This window comes from Palaemon carinicauda, chromosome 8 (genome assembly GCF_036898095.1).
Source record: "Palaemon carinicauda isolate YSFRI2023 chromosome 8, ASM3689809v2, whole genome shotgun sequence".
Classification (NCBI taxonomy): domain Eukaryota; kingdom Metazoa; phylum Arthropoda; class Malacostraca; order Decapoda; family Palaemonidae; genus Palaemon; species Palaemon carinicauda.
The window spans coordinates 101,115,548-101,123,047 of NC_090732.1; positions in this window are offsets into that span (position 1 = coordinate 101,115,548).

A 7,500-nucleotide genomic window follows, 5' to 3' on the forward strand; every position below is an offset into this window, starting at 1 on the left:
TTTTGCCCATCAACAAAAACTCTTTGAGATCTCTTATTTAAGAATTTAATAATGATGTTAAGAAAAGACCCACCCACTCCCAGCTGTCTGAGCTTGAAAATAAGAGCCGCATAATTAACACGGGCAAAGGCAGCACTAAAATCAAGGACAATCATACGAACTTCCTGACCACAATCAAGGGATTTCTGTACACAATTGGAGGTTGTAATTCAAATTGCTATCGAGTTTGAAAGTATATATACAAGAGTATGCTATATATAGTATAAAAATAAACGAACAGGGGTTAGTGCTTGTCATCCTTTTATCGCAATTTTATACTCAGGTCTATTGATATAGGTATTTATTACCTTTCGGGCGCTTTTTTTTGTAATGTCTCTGATAGAACAGCATGAAGTTTGCTGAAGTTTGAAATTTTTCAAGCATAACAATTTTCATTTGATCGGCAAAATTTCAAATAATTTTCTTTGTCTAGCACATAGTATGGCCTATAGCGGAAAATTTATGTCAAGTTCAGTTAAACCAAACCAAATTTTTACATATTTCTTTCTCTTTTTCTCACCAAATTCCCTTTTTTCCCGTTTGAAGGTGATTATATTAACTCCATCGTCTTTATAAGGTTATTGGTGTTTAGGTGTTTTAATTATTCAAAACGAACTTTTGACGATTATGTCAAATGAACTTTAAAATGAGGAGTTGACATTTTAATTTGTTGTGAGAATTCCTCCTGCCTATCGGTAGTAAATCGAGGTTCAAGATTAGTACACATACTTGATTTTCTAAACATACTTATATATTTGGAAATTTTTTTTCGTATAATCAAGAAACTCTCGGTCATTAATTTTAATACTGTTTTCTCTTTGTCAAAATGTGATGTCACTTTCCTTCCAATAAAACGTGAAAGCACTCTCCCTCTTTAGGTGGCTACATAACAGCAGCAAATCGTAATGCTGTGGTTATTCTGTGGATATTAACGATTTCTAAAATGCTCTAACTGGGCAGCATATTGAGTAAACTATTTTTATTTTTCGATGCTTCATTAAACCCTCTTTTGATATTTGGCTTTTCGGTACAAAAATAAGCAATACAAAAGTTAATTTTGGCAGTTGATGGGACAAAGGTGAATTAGTCTCTGTGATGCTTCTGTAGTAACCGAAAGGTGTGGAGCAAAGGTAAACCTACCCATAAAGCTTGTTGAGTCAGGGGTCAATTAGGAAGTGTGTCTTACATCAAGCACTGTAAGGTTTTGCCTGAGCACGACATAAGAAATAAGTGTAATAGGGATTGAGTGAGTGTTTTTGGGAGACTGGATTTGTGAATGATTGAGTTTTAAAGAGTATAAGAGAGTGATGTTCTTATTAACTTAAATACAAAGGTACGTCACAAAAGAGGATGACGTTGGTGGAAGGAGTTATTGAAGTAAATGAGAATGAAGATAGTCTTGTGGAGATGTGTTCTGGATTATTAGATATACATGATATCTGGAAAAGGACATTGAAATCTATACATGGGAAAGAGAAAACTTGTTAGTATGAAACAAAATAGAAACAGAACAAGGTAATAGTTATAATAGTTTGTCGATTAGTAGCTGAAGGTACATTTGAATATTCTTCTGCTGGAAACTATTTTCAGATATATGCAAGATTAAATTTGAGAGGTAGATGTGAGAATCCAGATGTGAATACCATTCACATACTTTTGTTTTATGAGAATGAAGTTGAACAAATCTTTGTATGTAAAAATTAAGTACTGATGTAACTAAAAAAAAAAGAAGTATTTTGGTGTGTAGGATATTAAGGAGAGGGAACAAATATGCAAAGTGATGGATGAGGAAAAGCAGATGTATAAAATGAATGTAGAATAATGTGGTGTAGTTATATGACAGAAAAGAAGATCGCATATAGAAATACAGGATGATGGACTAGCAACGAGAGGGGGAGGGAAAGAAAATGCATGTGACGAAAATAGACGAGTGAAAGCGGACTAGAATTCTAGTGAATAAAAGTTGTACTACATGGAGGTAAGTGAAAATAATGAAGGCTTATATGCAAATCAGAAAGATATACATGCCGAGATGCTGTTCCAGGTTGATAAAGTAATTGTTTTGAAAATGTCATGACCACAGAGAATAGAAAATAAAACAGTTAATTAATGAATAGTGAAAGGGATTAGTGTAAATTTAAAAACTCCCCTGGAAGCAGTTATTGAGGATGTAAGAAGGACAATTAGGAGGTTAGATAATTCAAACACCACAAATTGGTGGGATACAGGTTAGGTGCTGTTGTATATGATGATGGCATGGCTGGGTAGCAAATAAGGATGCGTATAATTTATAGATATAGCACAACTTACCAAACTCGGACAGGATAAATATTTCTTACACAAACTCACCTCTTTGACAAAACTGAATTACAAAGTACCTCATGTGGGGTAATAGTTTGGTTTAAGTTTCTTATAAGATGTCACCCTTCGTTGATCTTGATTATGCTTTTTGAAGTATACACTCCCTCCCCTGGTGTTTCAAGAACCAAGGTTGGTCCTCAAGTTTTGAAGTCTGATCATACCTTAGTTTAGCTAGTAATTAAGACGGAATAACTTGTCTCTGATGTGTCATACTCTTGTAAAATATATATAGAATCTCAATCACACTGAGTTTACATTTTGAGTCATCTTTTATATATGAATTGTTAAAATGCCGAGTTCAGTGATTATTGAAGATATGCTTCTATGAAGAAATAGGCGGCTTATCATCTGGGAAAGTAACAGATGAGATTTGACTTGGACCAATTATATTCAGCCGAGAGTTTATTCTCCACTTAAATAGGAAAACAATTTGAAAAATTATATTCAGCTGAGTGTTTATTCTTCACCTGAATAGGAAAATAATTTGACCATAAGAGAAACCTTTTTGTTACAGATCAAGAACACAAATGGTGGGCTACCCTAATATCTGCATTCTTTGGTGTATGCTTAACAGTTATTTCTTTGCTTAAACCTGATGGTTCTGTTACTAACTGTCCAAAGGAAAAGACAGCCCTTTTGGCTGATGTAAGCACAGAAATAAGAAAATTGGTTCATACTAACAAGTTCAGCTTTTTGGTCACATAAGATTGAATCACTATTGCTGAACCTTGGCGCTTACGGAGGTGTAAACCCAATTGTTATTTTCCATTTGCATTTTATTCAAAACGCTAATTTCTTAGATCTTAAGGTGTTTTTCATTTTTGCAAGTTAGCAAGAACTGGTTCTTTTTACATTTGGAGAATTGTTGATGTTATTCCATTAGGTAAATATCTTTCCATAATTGCAAGATTATCTGATTTTTACTAAAGTCTTTTGATGAAATGTCCAAGACGTTGATGCCATTCTTACAATTTTCAGTGTCATACAAAAATATCTTGAGTGCGGTAAAAAAAAGTTTGTTCGATTGGCCTTGATTTTAGAGCTGCATTTAAATGTTAATCATGATGCCCTTGTTTTCAAACTTCAACAGATGCGAGTAGGTGGATCTTTTATTAGAATCATTAGAGAGTTTTTAACTAATACATTGCAAATAAAAGGTTTTATTAGACACCATAGTGATTATAGTAATGTAATCTCTTGTTCCTTAGGGTAGTGTTGTCTGCCCATTACATTTCATACTATTTACACATTTGTGGTTTGGCCTAGAAACAAACTTGTATAGCTAGATGGTGCTAATCTTTTTGCACCAATTACATATCTTGAATGTAGACCTATCGTTGCTGAATCCATTAGTACAGATCTAGCAAAATGGTGCAAGTGAGGGGAGGCGGGGTTGAAATCAAACCCTAACAAAAATTAAAGTATGATTGATAAAAGGTCGAGGACAGTGGGTTCTCAACATCCAGAATCCTTGTATTGAAAAATGTTTCTTCAACTACATACAACTCATTTGAAATTCTAGATTTGATGCCTGATTGCAAATTAATTTCGAGAAGCACATTCAGTCTGTTTCTTTTTCAATTATACAAAATATATTGGTTTTTGACAGTCTTTTAAGGTTTTCGGTGACCAATCTACCTTCAGGAAATGTTTAAATTCTTTCATTACAACTCGTTTCGTGTATTGTTCCCCTGTCTCGTTGTCACAAATGTCTGCCTCTTAATTTGTTGGACAAAGATTTGCGGTCTATTAAATACTTTATTCCTTATCTGGATATTAATATCTGGCACCGTCGTTCAGTTAGTTCTTTTTGCATGGTGTATAAGATTTTTCATAATTCTAATCATTATGTGCTTTCACATCTTCCTAGACTGTACTTTCCTGTATGTAGCATACCTAATGCAGTTGATTCTAGCAGTTCTGCCCCACTCCATAATAAGGTTTAATACTACACAATATTCTAGAAGTTTATTTTTTCCATCTGTGACCAGTTTGTGGAATGGTCTTTCTAATCAGGCAGTTTGATTGGTGGAATTTCAAAAGTAAACACTTGCTGCACATGCTTTCCTGTTGTACAGGTTAACAAACGGCTCTTTTCGTAGTTTATATATGTGAGATCTATTTTCACGTTGTTATTGATCTTAGAATATTTTATATATTTTAGTAATTACTTCTCACATATAGTTTACATATTATTTCCTTTTTTCGTTTCCCCATTCCCTGCTTTCTCTGTCTAAGCCCATAGACTTGTAGCAGCCTGTCTTTCCAACTACGGTTGTAGCTTAGATAGTAATAAAATAATAATGATTGGTAGAATAGGTTTTGAATATTTGCTTATGAGTTAAGCAATTTTTTTTCAACTCTGCTTTATCCCCTAGGAGTCTAGGGCATTGATCAGATAAGTAACTAAATGTTTACTTACATAATTCTGGCTTCTGTTGAAAATTAGCTATTTAATATCACAGGTTGGAGGTAGTGGATTGAAATATCAAATACTGAGGAGCACTGTTAACACAGGGTATTCGAGGGAACTTGATTTATAGCAGATTAAATGTCTTTAGCGATGGGAAAATATGTTATTTCTGATAATATAAAAAGGATTTTGACCTTTTTTCCCAATGCAATACTGGAGAATGAGTATAATGCTTAACCTGGCAATTATAATAATAGCGGTTTTTACATTTGTTTTACATTTTTTCCATTTGAATCTTTTTCCAATAGTACACCACAAAAGTTTGGGCAATGAAACAACGTCTTTGTTTGGTATTTTCTGTATTTTCAAAGTAAAAATATATGAAGTTCAGACACCATATTATATAAAACCTTTAATAGGTCAGCTATAATTTACTTATAATATTTGTGCTCTATTGGTGAGACTCTATATATAAATACTTCTTTACTATGCAATGTATTATGTCTCTTCATCAAATGAAACAAAATGGAATTAGGCCTTATCCAAGAATGATTCACAATCAGATCCAGACTACTGAAGTCTTGGATCTCAAGCAAGTCTTAACAGTTTATGATATTATGAATACCCATTCGCAACAACATAAAACTTATTCAGTTTGCTATACAAGTCTTATTTCTGTTTATATCTTAGGAGGAAAGAACGGTTGTTATTATGACTGGCTGAAGACTTATATGAGAACTAATTAAGTTTCATCCTGTGCCTAAATAAATAAGATTTTGATAATTTGATACTTAGCTAAATGGTAAGAAATATATCTATTGTAGTTTCACTTTAAACAGTATACTAAGGTGATTATATTATGTTCATATATATATAATCATAAGCCATGATATATTTATGGTGATTATACATAACTATGAGAAGCAAAGCGTAAGATAATTAAGACTCGTACTCTGGATATTTTGAGAGCTTCACACTTGTACACTCACACGCGCTGCGCAGAATTACACATATATTCATATATATACAGAGATATGTGTACGTATGCATAAATCTGTACATATGTGAATATATAGAAGTGCATGACGTAGAAATACTATATTAAATAATCAATGTCGTACATTTAACTGGTTCTTACATATGTTTTATGCTGATATCAGCAAACAGTAACTAAAAATACAGACTAGCCTAGGATACTATAAAGTACTACACATACCTGTCTCATGAAGCCTTAAGAGAATATACATTTCTTTCTCTTCATATCAATATGATTAGTCTCAGTATGTTTCATAGTTCGATACAAATATTCAGTTAAATGATAAAAGAACAAGGAATTCTAAACCTTCTGTGAATGCTAAACGGGACAGGGGAAAACTTCTACACCTAACCCTTTCGACCGAGTATCAGTTGTGTGATGTTTCAGTCTTGAGAAGTTGACCAAAACGGTTTCGAGTGTAATATATGATGCAGTAGTGATAACGTATGCCCCGCCAAAAAGCTCACGTTGAAGAGAATCTGAGTTTAAGAAGATATTGTGACCAAAGGCATAGACGGTAGTTATGGTAGCTGTAGCCAGTATTGTTTTTTGTCCATATGTAGCATTAATAGATAATTTCGGGTGCTGTAGTGAACTACTCATTCCTATTGCCTTATTTCGAGATTCTCCTACACTAATTTGTATCTCATTTACAAACAGTCACGTTTCACGAACTCTTTATATATGAGAAACTATTTGAACCGTATTAGTTTCTGAGACAAGTCTTTCCTTGATAATTTGGGATAGTATATGGTCTTGAAATGGAAGAATAGCAGTCTCAAGAAATTAGATCATAATCTCTTGATCCGATTTCTGCTGGAAATGAAAGCTTTGTTTTAATTTTAAGTTTAACACCGGAATCCATTCTATATAAAAAGATTAAATTACAATCCTCATACTTTTGCATGTCATAAGAATTCTTCATTTTTTATGATGGTTACATTTAGATTAGAGAATTTTGAAAATGAACTAGAAAATAATGGGAACCTGAAGTAAAATCCTACATCCCCGGATCATTAAACTTAATGTTTGAGTGAAGGTTTGAACTAAATGATTTCTTCACTATTTCTGTTGTAACTCACCGTTGTTTATTATCCCCAGTAAACAAACAGAGAGCAAACAGTAGATATGAAGGGGAGGATAAGACAAAGGAAAAGGCGAGGAGAGGTTTGTTAAAAACATCTGCTGCAGGGAAAATAATTTTCGTGTTCAAAGAGATCTGTACAACTTGTGATGTCTCTGGTTCTTTCGCAAAATTGCTTTAGACATCCTCTCAGAGGTAAAATCTCTCAAAAGGGTTTTAGAATCACGATCCTCTCACCTCTTCCAAAATTTTGACACGGTCACGTTAGGTTTTGAGATAATATTTCCACAAACTATAAAGTCTCAAAAATAATGAATTTTGAATGTCTAAATTTTCTTAATTTTCCAAATCCAACAGAAGTTTTCTTCTTTTCTGTCATTACTTTACTCAAATTAGAATCTTCAAGAACACTACACGTTCTTGAGCCCTCTCAGCAACCTAATTGGTTCGATGACAGAAATGATTGAAGTTCTCAGATTTCTCGCAAACATTTTTTCATGTAACCTACTGACTAATGTATACATAATAAACGCTCTAAAGACATGGTTATCTGCTATTGTTAGGCTA